At 43.0% G+C, this 24,272-nt stretch overlaps 1 pseudogene; it reads right to left on the bottom strand.

Moving 5' to 3' along the window:
• Positions 1–778: 778 nt before the first annotated feature.
• On the bottom strand, positions 779–23,275 carry LOC138467279 (transmembrane protein 14C pseudogene; annotated as a pseudogene).
• Positions 23,276–24,272: the final 997 nt, after the last annotated feature.

Genomic DNA, 24,272 nt, shown 5'->3' with positions numbered 1-24,272 from the left:
CTGAAAGGAGCAGAAATGGGAGGAGGTACATGGGGAAGGGGGAACGGTGAGAAGGAAGTGGTCGGCTGAACGGAGGAAGCGGGAGGGATTATAGAAATAGAGGAGAGAGGAGAGATAAGGGGGAGCCAGGTCATGGAGAGATTTAAAGACTAGACAGAGGAAATGAAATTTAAGTTGGGAGTGAAAAGGAAGCCAGCCAATGGAGGAGAGTGAAGAAGAAATGGAGTAATGCGGGGCAAAAAGACAGAGGGTATGGATAGCTGAGTGGTAGATAGATTTGAGGGGAGCAAGATGAGAGGCAGGTAGTCCAAAGAATAGGGAGGAGCAGTAGAAGAGGCGAGAGAAGATAAGGGAGGAGATTAATAGTTTTATTGCATGGAAGGTAAGAAGGAGCAGACTTTGCGAATACTGAAGAGGTGGTAGCGACAGGCGCGAGAGGTAAGAGAAATATGGTGGGCAAAGGAGAAGGAAGAGTCAAAGTGAATGCCTAGATTGCGAGCGTGGGCAGAGATTATTATTATTAGAGATTATTTTAGTTGCAACATTCATCTCAAACTAATATAATGTATTACTTTTCTAATTAACTTCAAAAAAGGTCAAACAAAATGCAGTAAACTCTATTCGGCACCTTGTGAGGAAGACTACTTAAGCATTTCACGGTCACACTAAGAGTACCCATCATGAGGGCAAAGTACAAACTTTATATGAAAAATGTTTTACAATCTTTATTATTTTGTAATGTGTACATTAAATATAAAACATTTAGATTCATATAATATTCACTTGATTTAAGTATTTCATGTTCTGTCGTTTTCAAGCACCAAAAAACAAAGTTATGGATTATGTGGCTTTTCCATCATCTTTACTGCCAGTCTTCCAACCATAAGTAAACTTGCGCCAGCGATTAATCCTGCAGGCATGAATTTTCCAGAGTTGTAGAAGCGGAATCCCATAACTCCAGACAAGGTCCCAGAAGCAATCAGAGAGAGCCACACGTTCTTGGAATCCTGCGACAACTGATAAGCACCCAGCCCAGCTGAACTGCCGAAGAGCAGGCCGGCAGCCAGAGAGGGCACGCTACTTGTTTTGGCATAACCGACAAGTCCTCCGGAAGCCACCAAGGCTGCATAACCAAATCCAATCCAGTCAAGACCAATTCTTCACAATCGCAGCAGATTCAACCTTCCTGCTTCCAAATCTGCAAGAGGATGAGGGCTGAAGAAAACAGTCCGCAGGGCAGACAGCACAGACAGTATTCTTTGCTTGTCTGTGGATTGAAGAAGTGTGATGGGAATTCGGAGATAAGGGGATACTCACTTGTTGGGAAACCTCATATTCTATCATTTCCATGGCATCAGAGTCTAAATATTGAACAAACTCAAATAGAGCTTCAGGTTCTAGGAATTTCTTAGTAGGACCACTAGGTATCATAACAATAATGTTTGCAGGATCGAAGAGGCCAAACCTTAATCCAAGATTCTTTAGTGTTCACCTAAGATCCAGAAATGTAAATGTTTTCCTCTTATTTTGAGTTTACATGGGGAAATCTGGAGCAATTTAGATTTTTTACCAGCAAATAGAGTAGGGAGTTGCTTCTCAACTCAAGCCAAAACTACTTCATGTGCTTATTGATAGTAAACAAAGCATGCAATATGTGGCCTGGGCAATGAGTTAGTGGAGGTGAAATGAGGTCTAACTCTATGCGTTCTTTGAAATTCTAAAGAAGACAAAGTCAACACAAGGGCTTTGGGAATCCAGCTTCCCAGCCATTCAATAAGATTGAACTGTTCAGCCTTTTCAGGAATGGCATAAAACAAAAACAGACATTATCGTTCCTAGTTTGATCTTTCAATTCAATTTTATTTATTTCTAGTTGACTTAGTCCCATCTACACATTTTCTAGACCTTCAATTTGGTCTGGCACCGGAGAAATACAATCTTCTGCTTCATCCATTCTCTTGGAAAAGGCTTTAAAATCATTTTTAAAGGAGTGCAATTCATCTTTTATTACCATGGTATGCCAGGGTTAGCCCATTCATTGATGTGCATATAATAATAATAATCTCCAGTAACATTTGTTCTAGATTAAGGTTCACAGAAGATGTGTCACTCACCCCCAACATTTTCTGTAAATCATCTTGTGCCCTGGCAATCTTCACATCTTCACCACATATCTCAAAAGAGGATGCTAGTATTAAATGAGTAAATATTAATATAAATATAGCTGAGCAATGGATTACACTTTCAAATCTATTTTCATTAGAAATAGTTTAGGTTCATATTCTAGTTACACCTCAAATTTACTTTATGTGCCATAGTCTATGGAATTGCTTCAGTAATCCAAGCACCAAGGTGTGGAACACCACATCTCCAGCAGCCGTCCGCTTGTTAACCTTCCCCTCACCATGTCTCTTTGTAAGTCAGGAAGAGATTGAGCCACCACATCCGAGGGAGACGAGCCATGCAAGAACAGTAGTTATCATTTATCCCATGCAACACGACATCTCAGCATTAGAAATGACAAAGCATCATAGTTGGTAAGTGAGGTTTGTATGTAACCTCAGAAGGTCATGCCCACTATTATGCTCCCTTTACTGCACCCCTTAGCAGTGAAATTTCAGCATCAAATTTCAGCATCATGCAGGCATCAGTGAGAACCTTTAGGCGACAGCTATTCACCTATCATTGTAGTGACAGTCTTTAACTGCTGTTAAATGTCCATTTAGGTACAGTTATGGTGTCAATGTGAGGAGCACCAAAATGATGCTGCCATTTTGTTGGAAATAACAAAATTAAACTCTAAACCAACTGTAAACTCTAAACATGACCATATACTGAACCATAATATATAGTGAACTATACTATAGTCTATACTAAATACTGTATAGACCTGTTTCCTTTTCTGAGATGGAAATCTGGGGCAAACGCTGGGATGTTTTAGTGCCACTGGGAAGTCACTACAGCCTGCAGTGACCGCTGGAGGATCCCAGTAGGCCCCCCCACCTCCACAGCCTTCAGGGACATTGAAAGAAAATAAATGGGAAGTTTATGGAAATACAAAAACTAGCTGGAACATACAGAGGGCGCAGTTAGGTTTTTTGAGGAGATACTAAATGAGGCCTTCTGCAGGGGTGACCTTTGATGATTTCCATTTCCTATGTACATTTATATTTAAGAGCAAGCCTATATAACAACAATGAACAGAATATGCAAATTTATTAGCAATTAATATTATTGATAGTAGTGTAAAATGTATTCAAACTCATATCTCACTTAAAACTGTGTAAAGAAAATGAATTTCATGTATTTAGAGTGTGATTAAAAAGCCAGAAAATGTAACACATAGTTCATGTTCTTGGTATTAAAGAAAAACTCCACCTATCTTATTTCAGACTTGATCATTTAAGGCAAGATATTTCAGCAAAGTAACCTACATGTTTTGACTGCAAGTGCCAAAAAACTATTTATAAAGCACAGTCCTAATCAGGGTCATCTCATTATTCACAATGATCATCTGCAATGGTGTAGACACTTTTTTTTCCTTTTCACCTTTCATGCCACATGTATAATTATACTCTTATTCTAAATGATTCTTCAATTGTAAAGTTTTTTGTCCAAAAGCAGGGGTGTACCAAACTTAGGCTTCAAGTGTATTCTCCCGAAGTTCAGCTGAAAACCAGGTATTCAGCTTTGACCGAACACTTACTCAAATCCTTACTCGAAGCCAAAGTTACACCCCTAGTTTAAACACGGCACTCATTAGGAAGCAATGCAGGCATAGAAAGAAAATGACATATGTTGAGCAAAGGTCTGGGTTTTCCCGGACAGTCCTGGGAAATCACCCTCCGTCCCCGGGTCCCAGGAGTTTTTTAATTTGATAAACCCCATCCCGGATTTGCAAGGATGGGTGGCTTTAGTCCCGGTTTTTGCCGGGACCCTATTTTTAAATCCAGAAATCAGGTCCTGGAGTGACTCAACCTGTGTGAATGGGGGCATGAAATGCTTTTCACGCCTCCATTTCTTCCTCCTTCTCCTCCCCGGCTGCTCTCTTCCAAAGAGAGGAGTGTGCCTATGAGTACACCCCCTTCCCTTCCCGTCCCACCCCCGCAACAGGCCAACAACATACAAGTAGGACTACAGTTTTACTTGTATTTACTTTAGTCCTACATCTATGTATATTGCCTGTCCCGTTTCTTTTTTTTTTTCTTAAATCTGGTCACCCTATGATTACAACACAATGCAGGGATGCTTCATCACTGGGGTCTTTGGGGGGCACAGCCAGGTTTGTCAGCTGCCTTTGCCACTCCCCCACCACCCAGGTAATAAGTGCCAGTGACACGCTGGGCCTACCCTGCTTCATGCTTGGAGCGGCTGTGGAATATTTTTACCCTTTACCCATGCCAGTGTGCGCCCCACTACACCCCTTTGCCAATTCGGAAAGGAAACTGCCAAAAAAGGAGGTGCTAAACCCCGTGCGTGCCAAATCTGCAAAACTTTGCATGGTTCACAAATCATAAAAGGCTGCACACCCTGCCACCCAAAGTCAAAGTGGTGTAAAAACAGGACTCACTGAATGTCAAAGGGTACTCTCACCTGTCACATGAAGCAAGGCCACAGAAGTGGGCTAAAATCCGAAAATGCCCTTAAAATCCAGTTTTCCCCATCCATTGCAACCTTCAAAGTGCTGTTTCGGTACTAATATCAGTCATTTTCCCAGTGAGCTATTGAAATGAAAAGTGCGCTGAAATCACAGATTCTTCAGGTGGCTCAGAAATAAGCCGGGCCTCACTGACTGACTGACAGCTGCATAAAAAAATTAGATGTCAAACACAGTTTAAACGTGTTTCTTTTTCCTGAAGAAATTGCAAAATTCGCATTTTCATCATGTTTGTGAAGGGCTTAATTCTTTGAAATGGTCAAATCCCTTGGAAACTGTGCTTATTTTTATATGTGTGAAATGAAAAGACTGTAAAGTGAATTTAAAGCAACCCAGTAATGGAGTTAAGTAAATACTTAATTCTGACCTAACAGTGCTAGCCTGGGAAAGATTGACACTTCCAAATTGACACTCCCTTGCTACAGGAAGCCTTAATGGTTCCCGCATATTGACAACAAGGAGCACAATGGACTCATCAGACTTTCGTCTGTGGCTGAGCCAAGAACAATGGCAAGCTACCTACTGATCTCTACAGGGGAGCTTCCCTCTCCAGGAAGAGGACACACATCCCTGATCAAAGGACTGTGGCAGCTGTTGCCTGTGAAGGGGAGTTACAAAGGAAAAAAAACGAGTGGAACTTTTTGATGTTTAAATCTTTATTTGTGATTAAATTTGAAACTCTTTAACTGTGCAACCTGGAGGAGGATAAATCTAAACATTGGTAGATGTTAACCTAATTTTAGGCTTTTGCTTTGAAGACATTAATTAATCCTGTACCATCTAAGGAACCAAAGTTACAGGAAAAACCCTAACTGGAGCAAAACTATTAATGTTGCCAGTCTAAGATTGTATATACATGATCCAGTGATACTCGCCCAGATCTGTACTGAATTCGAAATTAGTAGTCTAAACAGTTAAGATTAAAATTGATAAAATTCTATAGAATGGCAAAGACAACTCTCACAGAGATGAGGATTGAATGTGCACATAACCCATCAAATATACAACGTATGTGTACGATGTCATTATGGGACATAATTTTAGAAATGTACATTTGTGCAAAAGTTAAGTTTTGGTCAAAATCATTGTGGGAGCTCCTAAATCCCATCATAAAGATAACAGCTCTTTTCTGACTGCCAACCAGAACAAGGCAAGTGTCTGTGGTCACTCAAAGCCATGGGGGTGTGTTTTGAAATTCTGCCCACACCATAAGCTTTGTGATGTCACTTGGTAAGATAAATATAGGAACTTCACCACACATACAACACTGCTTCCTGAACAGACTGCTTCCTGAACACATCCAGATTTCTGCGCAGCGCTTTGATCTAGAACTTTTTATCTTGCAGCTGATTCCAGATTTCCTTGCAGAATCCAGACTTTAGCATTGCTGAACTCTTTCTAGCTAGACGCAATTTCAAACATCCCAAACTTGAGGGGATTAAATTCTGATTCAGTTTGGCTTGCTACCATTAAGGCTTGCCTGCTGAAACGTGCATCCTGCTATCTACCATGTCCAGTGACCAGAAGGGCCCATCCAAATCCAGTCTGAAGTGCAGTCCAAAATTGACAAGAACTGCACTGCTGATCCAATCCCGCCAGAGGTGCCCTGCTGCCGGTAGACCTGACCCGATCCAATGACCAGAACCCTGACGGTCCAATTTAATCACAAGGGACTGTAAGTATCAATAGGAAGAACAGTGACCCATAGTATGTTTGCATTGTCTTATCCCAATCTCAACCCATCCCATCCCATCGTTAACTTCAGAACCTTAGTATTGTCAGGACCATTTTTGTGCTGATTTTCTCATTTTTTTTACAAAACCATAAGCCATTAGTGATTTTGAGTAACTAAAGTAAATCCCAGAAAAAAATAGATTATCCACCACGTGAAGGGTTACACTGGGCACGTAACTGTGGAGATTCCCGGGAGCATTCTCTTTTTTATAGTCATTAATATAGTGTAATAAAACCAATCTGTCATTTTTAAAACCGAATTTCTGGTTTCATTTTCGTACCTATTTTTGCAAAATCTCCTCTCACTAAAACCTCCATAACTTCTTCAATTTTATAGATATAAATGGAATTTATTTCAACTCTCACTTATACCTAAGACCCTTAGCTACATCCACAACCAATCGCTGAACAGTGTATTTGACCCATTTTTATAAAAAATCGCATAGTGAAATTTTGCCACAGAGTTGCGGTTTTCAAAAGTTTAAGCGTGTCTTTTTCCCATCCAAAGTGTTTTCTTAAATCCCATCCTGATCTAAGGTGTGTACTGTTGTTTATATTGTAGCTCCTGTGTGTTAGGACCTGTTTAGTGTTGCTTTCCTAAGAATTTTTCTACATTCAAACATTTTTGCACCCTTTTGCATTATTTTTCAAAGCCATTTTCACCTGTCAATTTAAAAATGTACATTTCCAAAAACGGTTTTCTCTCTTGTTTGTGGAGGGAAGATTTCATTCAGACTCTAGACATTTGGGGTCATTATGACCCAGGCGGTAAGTACACCAACTTTACCACCATGGTGTAAACTATGTTTACACCATGGTGGATGGCGGATTTACCGCCCCTTTCCAAGGTGAGTGGGGCTTTAAATCCCCATTTCCCATTTACCCTTCCCCATTCCCATTTTTGCCCCATAGGGCATAATGGGAGTGGGGAAGGCACTAATTACGGCACCGTAAATTACGGTGCCGTAATTAGCACCAAGGCGGTTTAGCGCCATGGATTTTAACGCCTGCTAAAAGCAGCCGTTAAAATTGGAACCAGGCGTTAAGGGTTAATGACGGCGTTAACCCTTAACGCCTGAGTTGTAATGAGGCCCATTATCTTTCATTCCTGAATACCTGCTGATTACTGACATCTGTGTAGGATTGCTCATTTGTACCTTAAGTACTTTGTAGGGGGAAATATTAACCTAAACGCTATCTGTTCACAAATCAAAACTGTTCTTTTTCCTGTGTTTTATTCTGTATTATCATAAGGGAATTCAATTGCTTTACTTAATTTGAATTGTATTGTCACCACTGGGTGATTGCTGCCCCATATATATATATATTAAACATAGGTTTGATTTGAATTTAAAATAAATAAATAAATATTTACCTTTACAAACTCGCCTGATTCCTGGTTCAGTGTGACTTGGCGGGAATTTTGAGACGGCTGTGATATGAGTGATACATCATTCAGAATATTGAACTTATAGACATAAATAAATAAGTATTGCAAACGACATGCTAGGCGAGACCTGGGTGTGTGCCTGACTGAAATCCTTAACACGGCACAGCCCTCCACACTCCCCACCCCGTGAGCACTGACGAGCAACTTCATGTGGAGCATTCATTGTTGGCAGTCTAAATTCACAGCAAATATAACACCCACTTGCAACTGAGGTGCTTTGCAGCTGAGATAAACAAACGACCCAGACTCAACTAATTAAACACTGCCGCAACCAAGATGCTCCCTCAAATACGAGGCATGCGCTATCGCTTACATCCTCGACAAACACAGTGAGGGGTTAGAGCAAGTTTGCTTGTGAAATGAACGTATTTTCCTTGTCAGTAATCCAAGGAAGAGAGACGTTTAACTGCACAGTGTCTGCCTCCCGGGCATAGTTTTCTGTTATTTTTTGTCTTTAATTACTACTTAAACTCTCGTGTAATGGGGCTGGCACCACCAGAGGACAGTTTGTTAGTCCAGCTCAGATGGCGAATGAAATCTTACAAGGCAATTGCATTTTGTATAAAAATAAGACGTTATCCCCAGGGGCTTCCACTGCCCTTTACCCACCCCCTGCCGGTTGGCCTAGTAGTTTTGAGAAAAAGCAAGAATACATACAACAAAACCTTTTTGGAGTTGTTTAGTCCCCACCCCCTTCAACACTTATCCCTTCCACTATCCCCACATTTATTTTAATAACGGTACAATCGCGAGTATTGCTGGGGACACAGGTACATATTTTAACAGCATGTCATGAATACCGGGGCACATTGTTAGCTTGAGTTTCTGAGCACTTCTGCTTCCCCTGGACTTTCCCCCATGTGCAGATCGTCAGAAACATTGAAGGCACCCCACAAGCCATTGCGTCATATGATCACTCTACTAATGTGCTTTTTACTTTGTCTAGGTTATGTTTTGAAAGCTTGTCTTTGATGAACCCCCAGCCGGCTAACATGGGAGAGGAACTTTTTCCCAGTTTGTTGCCTTATTTCGATTGTCTCCCGCTGCAAGCTACTACCACATGATTGGACTGCCTTACACATTTGAATAACGCTTCCATCATGCCCCCCTTTTTGTGGCTTTTCTTGAAGACTATAAGCCATTTCAGTTGTTCTTAGTCACATAACAAACCCCCAGTGGACCCTTCAAGTCTTGTTTCTGGTTATATACTTTCACCTCCCCGGCATGTCAGGCACATGGATGCAATCCATTAACAAGTGCTCCAACTAGAAAAATCATGGATAGCTGGCTGTTAATCATCATCTCCCTGTCATCACTTTGCTCTGTCTCCCCTCTCGTTAGAACGTGGCACACTTGCAAGCTCCCTTCAGCTGTGCTCAGCAGTTCCTGTAGCCCCGGGATGGCGCTCAGAAGGGTTTGAATTTCACAATGAGGTGTAAATGTTCCTGCACCCTTCTGCTGACACCAGCTTTGACTGCAAAGAAAGGGCACAGCCTTTGCAATTAGAGCTTTACTGGGAAATTACTTTTTAAAGTTGTTTCTTTGTTATTAGCAGGGCCTATTCTAAAATGTAAATGTTTAAGTAAATTAGGTTGTAATGACTCATGTTGTGTTTCAGTGCCCTGCTAAAACCAGAAGGCTAAAGATGGACAGAACCAAAACCAAAAGCAACATTTGAAAATACAAGTACACACACCCCAGTCTCCCCTCACAGTGATTGCCTACATGCATACTATACTTTTGGGCTAGTCTTAGTTACTTTTATTTTCTGATAATGAATTCCTCTCAGGGTTTATACAAACATCGTCTGTAGACACCAAAGAAAAGAAATGCAATTAAGAATGGATATACATATTTTAAAGTTTGTTTTTAATTTACAAAGTGTTTTTCTTATCTACATAGATTTATCTATCAAAAATGCAACTATTTGGCTCTGTATTCGACTGCGTACGAATACTTGTCCAACTATTCGGTATTCGGTCAATTACTTAAATCTACTATTTGGAGCACCCCTATCCCAAAGTGTAAAATAAGATTAAGTAGAATTAACTTTATCTGTATTCAATCTGTAAAAAGAGAAGAAACATAAAGCTTTATGTTTATGTTTTCGGTTGCCATTGATTACACCATATTTAGGAGATACCTGACAGCAACATATGTTTGGTAAGTTTTATTTACAAAAAAATACCTTTCCAGATTTTTTGTATACAAGAGTGTATACATTATTTCTTTCCATCAAATATTTTTTAAATTGGGGGACCCATCCCCAGTAAGGAACACAACTAGCATGTATTTGTTTGCATTTGCCGTATTTTGGGTTGTTAGCAAAATACAAATGTACAGCAGCATGTATTATTACTCATGTTGTACATTTGTTTATAAATGTATTACATGTATGCCAATGAATCCGACCGCGATGGTAGACCTGGCTCGCGCAAAGGTTGCATTATAGCTAAAGTGGGCACATTTCTGATTGCACCAATGTTGTGAAAGTTTGGGTACTACTTCAAATTTTATAGACCTTCTCTGGATTGTTCATCTTTTTCACACTTACTGTAGCAATCATTGCATAATCGTTTGCAGTTTTTCTTTACATCCCCCCTTGTGATTTCTTGTGCTACACCAAATCCAGTACACAAATGTACCTAGTAATTTAAAAGAAATATGAGTGCATAAAAATACATTATTAACACAACATGAATACTGATGAGAAATAAACATAATCAACATGAATATAACAATTGTAGTAACTCATGGAAGATGCAGTAGATAAAAAATAATATTGATCAGAAAAAACTATAGTTGATAATATTAAAAACCTTTACTAATACATGGAACATGCACCAGTGCTAATATGATATTTATCAGAATAATAATAATCAACATTACTATAAAACGTTTCAAAATATGAATGCAAGAACAATACAAATAAATGATACAAAATACAAGTAACAATAGGCAAGATGATATAAACAAATACCAATACATAATTAACAATGCACAAAAATACAATATCAACTTTTTTTTTTACATTAGGCACACATTCATTGACAATTAAATTACAGAAAGATCATTGCACATTGTAAAACATCAGATATAATATATATAGGTTTGCAAATGTTTCCAAACATGTATAATTAAAATAAAAATAACATGGTTTACATCTTTTTACATAGTAAACAATGTATTAAAATGGAAAATAAATGTATTTTTAAATTAATCATTTAAAATAATACTTTAATTTTGAGCCCCTCAACACTCTCCATCCTCCTACATGGCAAATAGGGGTCCTGGAAGTGACAAGCCTGCCATCATACTGAACAACAAACAATAATATTAGAATAGCTAGCAGTTCCAGCATCTCCAATTAGCTGCCTTCACTTTCCCACTGCTCCCCCTAAAACCAGTATGCCGTTGCCCCTCCCTATGGCTCCACTGTTGAGGTAGACACTGAGCACCCACAAACAAATTATACATTAGAAAGACAAAACAACATTTAATCAATAAAGTTGTATCCCCGGCCTCCATCACTACCATCCATCTCTCCCAGAAAACAAAAAAAAAGTAAAAGAAAATGCACCACTAATTAATTAATTACTTTGAAATAAATGAAGTTGGTAGTTGCTTGGCAGAGCTTTAGTATGATTGACGATCACACAGCAGGTCAAGGGATTCATCCAGATTTACCCTTTCACTAGGATGTAGTCAAGGTCACTCTCAGGTCAGCAACAAGAGAAGAACAAGAAGTGGAAGTGTATAATGTCTTGTCTGTTTTCTGTCTGTAGTTCATGGCATGCTAAGCTAATATCCATCATCCTTTTGACCTGGAATTAATTTGTTTGCTAGAAGTCATTTCATCAAACAGTGTTTTGCTGTTATATTTGTCCACACCCACTTTCATGTTTGGCAGGTAATTCCATTAGCCTCATCTGTTCTTTGTTAACAGCTGTTTGCAGAGGGTAAAACAGGCATCACCTCCAGAGCACCCTTTATTTAGGCAATATGACCCTCAAAGGGGGGCCATTACCGGTCGTGAAATGCCCCCGGGCCATAGTTAGAAGCCAGACTGAAGCAATGGCTTTAAAGGATAGTTCCGGGACTTTTTTTTTATTGTCCCTACGGGTCGGCCATGTGTTTGTAAGCATAAATCGGTAGATCGTAGGAAACTTTCCTATGGACCTTACCCGACTTTTCGCCCATTATTGCACTCGAAATCAGCCTCCATTTTGTGATAATCCTATCATTTCGCCCCATCGACCTGGCTCACCTGCCTTTGCGGCACTAAATCAAATCCCCCGCCCCTGAGCCTGACATCAGCAGACGCGTACTGCCCATTTCAAGCACGTCTCGTGTCAACAATCGCTGCGCCTCAGCTATTGACGTGTTGCCATGGAAATGGCAGGACGCCTCTTTCCCCAATAAGTATAAACAGACCGTTTCACAACACACAGCAGCAGATTTTCGATTCCATTCCTCTCTCTGTGTTACTTTGAGTATTCTGTGACTCGTTTCAGTGCTCTGGTCAGCTACCTTCGCCGCTTGTAGCCCGTGTGAACACCTGTACCATCTCTGTAAATTATTTTACTATCTTTACCGCACAATGGCCACAATAATGCCGTATATGTACGAGCCCGAGTACACCGAGGAGGAACTACTGGAAAGGCAAGCACGCGAAAACGATGGGGATTCGGACGGCAGTTGGGAGGACCAGTCAACGGATGAAGAGCCTGGACCATGTCGCATGGACGGCGTCTCCACCTGGTGCACGTGCAATCGGTGCGAGCTAATGCCAACTGAGGAGGAGAACTGCTGCTGCCGTGAAAATTCCGGGTGCTTGGCCTACATTTCGGAAAGCGAGCAAAGTCTGCAGGAAGGCGAGCAAAGTCCGCAATGCATCACCGAGCTGCCAGAGTTCAGGGAAGCTTGCCTCTCACGGACCGTGTTGAGGATGATGATGGTGCTTATGCACGAACTTCGTGGCACTGTTCGTCCGCGTAATCCGAGTAACGAGTAAGTATACTCTGTTTGTGATGTCAGTGATGCCACTACTATTTCATGGTCGTCTCCCACATATAAAATTACATTTACATATCATTCGAACGCATGTAAATTGGTTCCATATAGTGCATTTTCTAGATATAATTTTTTTCTAAGAAAAATGACATGTGTTACCTGAATCGACATTGATAAGAAAGTTTTGTCAGTTTAATACAGTTTTTTTTTTTTTTTCACAGGTGGTACAGGCTGGTGGCCTATCGTTGCTTCACTTGGTGGCTTCACGGGAGGCTCGGACACCGCGTTCGGAGAGTAATACCTGCCTGTGCGGTACTTGCCATTAGACAACATTTCCCCAGTGACAGTGGACAATACCGCGGATTTTCCCTCGATGTGCTGCAACCTCAACTTTACAATGTGTAATGTTTATTATTTATGTTTAATTAAAATCTAAAATAAAGCCCAACATATATTTTAACAATGGTTGTTTTGATTTTTTAAATGAATCTAGTGTGTCTCCGTTGAATAGCCTTCCAGTGCCTTGTCTTGTCACACCACATGTCTCCGGCCAGCATCCTCTCTCACGCTGGCCGCACACCTTCAATCCACATAACCGTTGAACCCATATATGCAGCAGTCATACATATATTATTTTGTGGGTTGGCATCAAGCGTTGGCAATAAAAAGCCGTTGGATTTTATTGATACAAAACATGGTTATAGGTAAATAATAAATATGGTTGATCATAATAAATCCTCTTTTTGGGCACCGGGTACAGAGATGACCCCCATATATTCTCCTGGGAGGGTGAGGTATTTATAAACTCACCCCCCTGCCTTCCATGTAGTAGATCCTGCAGCCATCCTCTTACATTCAGTTAGATGGCCTCTCCTTGGTGAGGCCCTGCGGCAAACGGGTCTTGTCTGCACGACCACCGCCCCGATCCACCCCCCGCCCTATCAAAGGCAGTTCGCACCAGGGTACTTGCGCTGCTGGCAAGTGGAGCTGTCAGGGAGCGATAAAGGCCAAGAGGTGCCAAAGACCATGTACACTTCAAAGTGGTCTATAGAGCATGGGTTGTTGTTCCCATGTCTACCTCCAGACCCCGTGTCTCCTGCCAAGCATCCCCCCTCACGCTGGACGCCCCCCTGCAATCCACATAAGTGTGTCTCCATTCACGAGTCTTCCTGTGTCTTGTCTGCACGACCACCGCCCCGATCCACCCCCCGCCCTATCAAAGGCAGTTCGCACCAGGGTACTTGCGCTGCTGGCAAGTGGAGCTGTCAGGGAGCGATAAAGGCCAAGAGGTGCCAAAGACCATGTACACTTCAAAGTGGTCTATAGAGCATGGGTTGTTGTTCCAATGTCTACCTCCAGACCCCGTGTCTCCTGCCAAGCATCCCCCCTCACGCTGGACGCCCCCCTGCAATCCACATGAGTGTGTCTCCATTCACGAGTCTTCCTGTGTCTTGTCTGCACGACCACCGCCCCGATCCACCCCCCGCCCTATCAAAGGCAGTTCGCACCAGGGTACTTGCGCTGCTGGCAAGTGGAGCTGTCAGGGAGCGATAAAGGCCAAGAGGTGCCAAAGACCATGTACACTTCAAAGTGGTCTATAGAGCATGGGTTGTTGTTCCCATGTCTACCTCCAGACCCCGTGTCTCCTGCCAAGCATCCCCCCTCACGCTGGACGCCCCCCTGCAATCCACATAAGTGTGTCTCCATTCACGAGTCTTCCTGTGTCTTGTCTGCACGACCAACGCCCCGATCCACCCCCCGCCCTATCAAAGGCAGTTCGCACCAGGGTACTTGCGCTGCTGGCAAGTGGAGCTGTCAGGGAGCGATAAAGGCCAAGAGGTGCCAAAGACCATGTACACTTCAAAGTGGTCTATAGAGCATGGGTTGTTGTTCCCATGTCTACCTCCAGACCCCGTGTCTCCTGCCAAGCATCCCCCCTCACGCTGGACGCCCCCCTGCAATCCGCATAATGCCACGACATATACACGTCATTCATTCACAAACACACCCCTGTTTCGAATTCTTTATAACCCACTTCATATTTCTAATGAGAACTTCTTTGCGCTTTGCTAGTCAACCCGTGAAGGTGCTGGTTATCTGCTCTTCGTCTCTGTGAACTTCCGTGACCACTTTGAGCAAACTCGTCAGTTTGCAACCTGTGAACTGCTCCCTGTTCTACGACAAGAAACTACTCTGATCCCTGCATCTAACTGTTTGTTCGTCAAGGTAAGTCCATGTACCATAATCATTTTGCGTCCAATTTTTTAATTTATATCTATTTGCTAGTAGTCATCAAATTGCATCCATGTTTTCTTTTCGTTCACGACAGTACATGCAAGGAACTAGTCACATGTTCTGAGTTTAGTCAAATTACTTTTTCTATTTTTTGAAAGTTATTGAAATACTTATCCGCATGTGAATAACGTGTATAGTTCCAAGAACCAAAACGGACCTTGCATTGAACCTTTTATGTGTCATTTACTGTTTTAACACATTGGTATTCATAGAGAATTGTTGATCTTTACTTTTCAGAACTTTCCATAATGCCTGCCTGTTCCATTGGCGGTTGCCCTTCGAAGACCCATAACAAATCTGAAGGTACTATAATGCATGTTTTCCCTAAGACAATAGATCAGATAAGAGAATGGGTCCGATATTGCGGATATCCAGCCTCTGAGCTAGAAAGTAGAGTCCTAGAAGTCTTTGCGGACAAGAGGGGTGATCGATACCGCATCTGCAGCAGGCACTTTAGCCCAGACATGTACTCCACATCATTGCTAATAAAGAAGAAAACACCGCGAGCGAGGCGAAAATTGCTCTCAACCGCTATTCCCACTCTATTCGTCCACATCCCTCCACTGGTGAGTCAAGTTTACGTATTTATCTCTCGGCCTTGCGGTAGTGTGTAGCATTAGCTAACAATAATTTCCCCATTTATGTATCCACTCAATATGAAGGCGGAAGATTCTCCATCCGTGTCGTTATTGCAGTAATCAGCCACTTCAAGCGCCTATCGGGTAATCTTACTTAGCTATTCTGACACTGACTTGTTTTAGGCATGTAAATCAATAGTTTTAATTGATCGTGTAATTATTTTACCTAATGGTACACCACAGTACTCGTCCTCTAGTCTTTGTTTTCAGTTATAATTATTGTTATCCAAAATAATGCAAGTACTGTCTTTCAGGGAGATGCTGAGGAGTCCAACGCATTGACGACAACCGTAGATGTCACTCAGATGCTCGAGGTACGTTTCCGGACAGTTCCATCGATGGAGATCATCAGATCTTGCATTCTTGTAGCGTGATTGTTACACACAATGTTTCTTTCGTTTTTAGCCATTGGTATGTCCTTCTGTCGTCGCCCTCCTATGTGTCTTCTTTTTTCAATATTGTGTTCATTACTAATGAAAGTCCTATGTTTCAGGGAGTCGATGGAGCATTAGTCCAAGAAGAAGGGGGAGCATGCAGTTACGGGTCGGCGCAACAGCTTGCAGAAGTGTGCACCGCAGTTACAGCGTCCCTTGATGTTCTTATGCATTTCGAGGTATGGATACTGACAGATCAATCATGCGAGATCAAATGACGTGATTACATCCGCTATACTTCCTTCTTTATTAACGCAAGTACTATGTTTCAGGGAGCTGACGGAGCTTCTTCAACAAGAACATCACCCCTAGTAGTTGATGCAGATCTCTGGGTGGTGACACTTCCAACGATGGAGCAAATCGAATCATATTTAGATATCCATTATTTATTTTAGACAACTGATCATTTGTGCAGGTCTATTTAGATGAGCCGTTGACGCCTGCAGAAAGTTTATGTTCTTTTAAACAAAATAGAAAACCATACTAATGCAATTACTGTGTTTCAGGGAGTTGCTGAAGCGTCATCTTCAATAATATCATCAATGGAAGTCTATGCGGAGCCCGAGGTATGGATCTTGACAGTTCAATCTAACTAGAACAACAATGCGTGAACTATTGTCGTTTGAATGTTCTACACAATGCGTTCATTCGTGTTTTGCTATTGAGATGTACGTATGGGTATTGGTCCCCAAGTACATTTTGTGTTTTCAATATTATTATACATACTAATGAAAGTTCTATGTTTCAGGGAGTCGATGGAGCCTCAGTGAGTGATGGATGTGCTTATCATGAAAATATAGTCGTTGCAGCGCGAGAGGAAGTGGAGACATGCACACACGAGTCGGAGCAACAGCGTCCAGATGTTGAAGTTCGAGGCAAGAAAGTTTCAAAGAAAAGAAAGCAAAAGAAGGTTAGTGTCCTGTTCACTATATTATGTTGTCTTTCACTGTCAATAGTTCAATACTGTAAGTTGTGTTTAAACTGAACATCCCTTTTCTAATCTGTCCTCTAGTTGCGAGTGGGTGTAAGAACTAGATCTACACAGACAGTGAAGCGAACGAGAGATGTTGCTTGTCAAACCTTTTGGCAGGGACTTGAGACTGGAGATGCATCGTGCCAATGGGAAGAATATGAAGTGATTGACAACGGAGCTATACCACCACCAGCCATTGATAGTGAATGTCCTCCTGGTAGTTTGGATGCAGTCGGAGATCAATTCACAGAATCCACACCCGCAAAAAATAAGAGCGCGCGAAAGTTGAAGACATTGTTTTTTTCTCCCATCTCCGGACAAGGAACAGTTGTTGCAGTGGAAGAGAATGACATGGACGACAATGAAACACCATCAATATCACTCAGCATAGCGGAAGACGATATCAGAGATTGTACCTTTCATGCGAGTGACATGTCCTCAACGTTACAGGCCGAACCAGCTGGGATGCAGAGTGACAGTATAAGGAAAGAGGCCAAATTCATTGTATTCGATAGCTGTTTGATGGATATTATTATGATGATGAAATGTGGGCATTCGGTTGGTGGGGAAGTATGTGGGGAGCCATTGATTAATGTGACTCGTGCAATTCGAGGCACTAACCTTAAAATACATGCCACCTGTACACAATATCATCCGTTCGCATGGTCTGCACAACCCATGCTGGGGCAACTGCCAGCAGGCAATCTACTTTGTGCAGCGGCTGCACTTTTTAGTGGTTCAAGTTTTAAAAAGTTACAGTATTTCTTTCAGTTTGTGGGAATCCATTTCATTGCGAAAACTCAGTTCTACAAATACCAAACCGATTATCTATTTCCAGCCATCAGCGAAGCTTGGAGAATGGAAAAAATGTCAATGGAAAGTACATTCGCGGGCAAACGCTTCAGGCTAGCCGGTGATGGACAGTGCGACAGCCCAGGATTTTCAGCCAAGTACTGCACCTACCACTTTCAGGACATGGAAAGTAAGAAAATTGTGAGTTCGGTGGTCGTGCAGGTGTCACAAAGTACATCCTCAGTGGCCATGGAGAAAGTTGGCTTTGTAGCATCATTGCAAGAACTACAATCGCGGGGAATGGTGATCGACCTGATAGCCACTCACAGACACGTTTCAATTGCCAAGACAATGAGAGAACAGTACAAAAATATAAATCACCAATTTGACGTTTGGCATCTTGCAAAATCAATCAATAAAAAATTGTCGGCTGCAGGTAAAAAAAAAGAATTGCAAGGTATTTCACAGTGGTCCAAGTCAATCAGCAACCATCTTTGGTGGAGCTCAAAAACATGTGAAGGGTCGTTGGAAATTCTACTGGAAAAATGGCGGTCAGTAATGTTGCACTGTAGCAACGTACATCGATGGTCGACAAATGAACATTTCCACAAATGTGAACATGGCCATTTGTCCACAGAGGAGGCACGGAAGAAGAAGTGGTTGATTCCTTCATCACCCACTCACAAGGCCATTGAAAGGATTGTATTTGATAAAACTATAACAAGAGATTTGAGGGGACTCACGGAATTCTGCCACACAGGAGATTTGGAGGTGTTCCACAATATGTGCCTAAAGTACAGGCCCAAAAGATTCCATTTTGGCATGGAAGGCATGATAAATCGGACTCTTCTAGCGGTCTTGGCACATAACCATAATGTTGGCCGTCAACAAAGTAGGACGACCGGAACTTTAGGGACGCTTCGCTACAATAAGGCCTTCACTAAAAGAAGTAAACAATGGGTGATCAAACCAGTGTTTGAGGATATGCAATATGAGTTTATTGAGAGACTTATCGTAGATGTCCTCGATAGGCACATACATGGAGTGGTGAACGAACCTATGCAGGGGACAACTGCATTGCCACCCAACATTGCCTCTGTTCCATGTCCACCTAAAGCAGAGCTCATTGAGAAATACACATCACGGTTTAAATGATTGTAATTTGATTGTCTGTTCTCTCGAGTCTCCTCATGTTGCAGGCCCAAACTAGAAATGTGTGCTCGCTCAAAGTGAAGGTCAGCTGCTTTGATGTTTTGCTCGGGTGGCGGAACGGCCCACGACCCAGTATAAGGTTCTATTGTGATTTGACCTTGACAGGCCGGGACCATCCCGAAAGACTAAGAAAAGATAATGAATAAAATTTCAGAAACGAAACGATGAGCCACGTTCATTAGAAGAAGTAACGTCGGCAAAGAAGGAGTGGTGTTTCGGGTCTGCCCTACACAGAGACACAATGGAAAATGCAAATATAATGTAAGTAACTTTTGATGAGTTTATACCGCAATTTCATTACTATACAGTGGCTTTAAAGACGGGTTCAGTTGTACTTGTTCGTTCTATGTGGCATATTGTTTTCTACCGCGCACTATCTTGAGGAGAAACATCTGCTTTTACTGAAGTACCTCAAAACCTTCCTCTTTGCTTCTGCTTTCTCTCTCCCTCTCCCCTGCTACAACTGGTCCACTGTCTGCAACCTCGGTCCTGGGCCCTTCCACTCTCCACCTGCACTGCCTCCCTGTCAACCCCTGCACTGGGGGACTGTCTCAGTATCCTACAGCCCCCCCCTTCCCAGCACTTGTTCTGCACTTACCTTGCACTTGCCACCAGCTGGCCCTATTTATTTATTATTTTATGCTACTTACCTTGTACTCCACTCCCCCCCCTCCATGCCTCACCACGCCTTTAAACACTTGTGTACACCCAGTAGCGCTGTCCTCGCTATGAAATGAATAATTTTAATAAGGATCTGATGGTGAGACTAATTTCATTTTTTATGTTTTTAGGTACATCATTCACTACTGTCTGTGTCACGAGTACCAGACACCGGCGGACGGCTTCTACAGCCGCCAGTTGCTTCTCCGCGTGAACAACGTTACCACCCTGACCATTTTATGGGACGATCGCCAAGTACAAGTATGCCCTTACGCGGTACTAACGGTTAGATGCAACATACCTACCGTTGTGGTGGCCTAGTGCCTCGTTGTTGGAACAGCCATGCGATTATCAGTGCGACCGAAGAGCTTATTTTTATCGTAAACCAACACCCTGTGTACTGCACACGAACATCGCTTCCCTCAATACGAACTTTTTGGAACATGAGCAAATAAAAATGCAAATCGCTGAATATTCTCTAAACATTTGATGTCAAATAAATGTACTTTACCACATTTACAATCTTGCGGTTTGATTTCAAAGTACAGTTTCATATTCCGAATTGTGGTGCGCTGTATTGTGAGCTGATCTGTGTTGATTTCCGGGGTCTGTGTGGAGTCGCGTAGAAGACGCCTGGGCGCGTTTGCCTACGCAGCTCAGTCACGTCACGGATAGAGGCGGGGAATATGAATGTTTTGATAAAGTCTGTTTCAGGGGCGGGGGATTTGATTTAGTGCCGCAAAGGCAGGTGAGCCAGGTCGATGGGGCGAAATGATAGGATTATCACAAAATGGAGGCTGATTTCGAGTGCGATAATGGGCGAAAAGTCGGGTAAGGTCCATAGGAAAGTTTCCTACGATCTACCGATTTATGCTTACAAACACATGGCCGACCCGTAGGGACAATAAAAAAAAAGTCCCGGAACTATCCTTTAATGGAGCCCCAGAGGCATTTCCCGACTGGTAATGGCCCCCTCCGAGGGTCATATTTCCATTAGTACTCCAGCATGTCGTACCAGGGTACTAATTGCAATTTTTCTCGAGTCGAGAAACATCGCTGCAACCGTTTCTTTATTTGAGAAAAAAAGGCAAAACAAATGGCTGCCTGGGATTAGGGAGAAGGGACTACACATAGTCCCTTCCCCCTTTCCATGGCTGCCATTAAAATTTATGTGAAAAAAAGTATTTAAAAAAATGGCCATCATGGAAAGAGCGAAGGGTCTACTTTAAAGGAGGCATGGTATCACAAGTGAGGACACACACAAGAGATGCAAGGTTCAAGGGTGTTTATTGAACAACAAAGATTGGAAAAACTCTTATCTGGCCCTATTATCTAAAGATGGGAGCACGCTCTACCATCAAATAATAAATAACACAGTCCTAGTCATATCTGTCAAAATAAAGTGTCCTATCCTAAATCAACCTATGGCCTGCCCTTACGCTATTACAATAAATGGGTGCATGGAAAAAGGTGCATGGAAATAGAAAATTAGTGTTATAACATAAAGGATCAAAGTGACTGTGTCAGCTCTACCCCCAGGTTAGACAGCACGGAATAAGGCAGTCCCCGTAGACAGGATGGCTCAGGTTCTCAAAACAAAAAGGCAGTTCAAAATGTGGATCGAGGCCCGCCTGGCCTACGTTAAAGTCACTTTTTCAGAATTCGAAAAGTTCTTTCACAGTTCAACAAAAAGTTCATAGTTAAACAAAAAGGTTCACGTAAGTCTCCCTCCATCAGACTCTGACATCCCAAAGCTTTAACAGTTCAAATAGGTCTCCCTCAGCAGACCTCAGACCTCCAAATCACAACATTTGCAGGGGTTCCCTTCCCCAAGCTTAATTCACATTCGTTAGGGGTTCCCTTCCCCTAACTTATCACACTTCCAGTCACCCTCAATCGGGCTCGGACCTTTCATGGATGCTGAAGACTTTCAAATGTGCGAGGCTTTTACTATAGACCTCCGCAGAATCACTTTGATTTACTCAATGTTCGCTACAGCTCTCCCTCTGCCCGGGCTCAAACCTCTCAACCACTCACAGTTCATCCCAGGTCTCCCTCAATCGGGATCGGACCTCTCACTTTGCAACTCAACGTGATTGACTTTCTTTAGGCTTCTCTTGCCTTTAAACCAAACACAGTTCATATCCTTTAGGCTCATATCAGTATTCGCTCAACAGAGACTTTCGACTGGGCACTAATGCTATGCCGGACCACTCTGTTCTACTGCATCGCTATTATTCGTCACTTGCTCGCTTCAAATCACCAGCTGTGTTGGTTTCTTTGTTCGTATCCTTGATTTGGGAGCTAAGGACAATACCACAGCTGCGGCTTCACCTCCCCAACCCTCGTGGGGGTGGAGTCAGAGCGATGCAGCTGCCCCCTTCTATAGAGAGGTGGAGCTGAGGAGCTGCATCGTGCTCTCGCATGGATTGTGCGACAACCACGGAGCACAGAATTATTCGGAGAGCTGGGTCCAGCTGTGATCATTGTTATCCTCAATAAATAATTAAAAATGTTACATATTCCGAGCCGGACAGTCATGGCATAGCCTCAGATTATCCCGACGAATTGGAAGAATCCTCAAATTAGGAGGAAGCGCAAAGATACGCGTGAAAAGCATGTGGCTACAGCTGACAGCTCGCACCATACCACAGCCCAGAGAGGCTGAAGACAGTGCAAGCAGGCACATGGAACACATGTAGAGTAAATACAGGTGCTGGCCACAGAAAAGAAAAAAAGAAAAGAGGAATTATTACATAAAAGTACTAGACATAGAAGATTATTCTCCTTTACCCTAACACATCAGTGCCAACGCAGCAATGGGCGTGCACAAGACACCGTAAAGGTACAAAGCACACAGCACTTCAGCGGCATGTCCGAATTCGAATGGAAAGAGGAGGAGCAATCCCTGGTCCTCACCTCCAGCTTTAGAGAAGCACTGGGGAGCTCGTTGGCACTGTGGTGCAAGGGATGAAACCCTTACAGGAGAGGCTGGAGACTCTAGAGTCCATAGTAAATCAGCCCCGAGAGAGCACCATAGAAAAAGACAGTACGCCCTGGAGCCCTCGGCAAGAGGCTTGAAAGGGAGTAACCAGACCTGCAAGAGGAAAGCCTCTAATGACCCCGAGGTCGACCATACAAGGTACTTGACACTTCCCCAGAAGCTGCAGACACGTTTGCAAAGCTAAGAGAGGCGTTCATGCTATGATTTGCTGTGCCAAGCCTCACAACCCCCTTCCCAGGGGAAGAAAATATGGGCAAAGATGACCCAGGCTCGAAAGAAGAGTCAGTATAAGACAAGCGATCCTACCAACAGGTGGAAGAAAAGGAGGAGAATGAATGGGAAAAACCCAGCGGAGGCAAGAAATCCTGCAAAGAGAAATACCTAGACGAAGAGCCAGAAGAAGTGTCCGACATGTCTGATCCAGACAGCATTAGGAATCCAAGATCCTCAGATTAGTAGCCCTCCCCAGGGTGACGAAGTACATGGTGCTCAGACTGAGGAAAGCACTGGACAGGGAAGTGAAGCAACGCTTGAGGGTGGAATGTCCCCTACCGGACCTGCTCGTCAACGTGGCCGAAACACCAGTATTGGACCTAAAGATGCTGGCATGCATTTCAAAGACCAGCAAAGATCCATGCAAGAGGATAGAGAGATCTTGGCAGAGCTGCCAAGAAAAAGTTCTGGATATTTCAGGACCGCTGGCCAAGATAATGGACCTGCCCGAGAGGGCCAGAGACACCGGGGAGAAGATCGATCCCAAAGCCCTCTCAAACTGGACCCAGGGAGCGGTATGCCTGCTAGGCAATGTCAACTGCGCCATTTCCTCAGAGAGGAGGAGAGGCCTTCTTCTCAAAATTGACACCAAGTTGAGCGACCTAGCTTCCTACGAAGCAGGTGAAGCAGCCCAAGGTCTCCTCTTCGGGGAGACCTTCAGCAAAGAGGTGGGCAGGTTTGTGGGCACCTATACCTTTCTGGAAAAAGCCCAGGCGTTTTTGCCAGGACCGGCCGCTATCGGGTCGAGCAGCCGGTCGTTTTCACAGAGACAGAAGGCCCTAGAATTCCAGAGCCCAGTAATGGGAGTGCAAGCAACAGGACACTTTCTTCCCGACACGAGGACGATTCCCAAGGGGACACAGAGGCAGAGGAGCATGCCAAGGCCAGAGCTTCACCACAGGTGAGAGAAGCAAATTATCCTCCAGTGGGGGGGAGAACACAGCTTTTTTGGGAAAACTGGCACGAGTTCTCCAGCAATGCATGGGTCTTGCAAACTGTCAGAGGTCTGCAGACAGAGTTTATACAGGAGCCATTTCAGGAGAGCTGGCCTCGAGAGGTAAAGCTAGCACAAGCAGAGCAAGAGAGTCTACACTGCAAGCTCCAACAACTAGAGTTGAAAGGAGTCATAGAGAAGTA

The sequence above is a fragment of the Ambystoma mexicanum genome, chromosome 4q (assembly GCF_040938575.1).
Source record: "Ambystoma mexicanum isolate Mex_15411 chromosome 4q, UKY_AmexF1_1, whole genome shotgun sequence".
NCBI classification, from domain to species: Eukaryota; Metazoa; Chordata; class Amphibia; order Caudata; family Ambystomatidae; genus Ambystoma; species Ambystoma mexicanum.
This window is presented reverse-complemented; position numbering and strand designations above follow the sequence as displayed.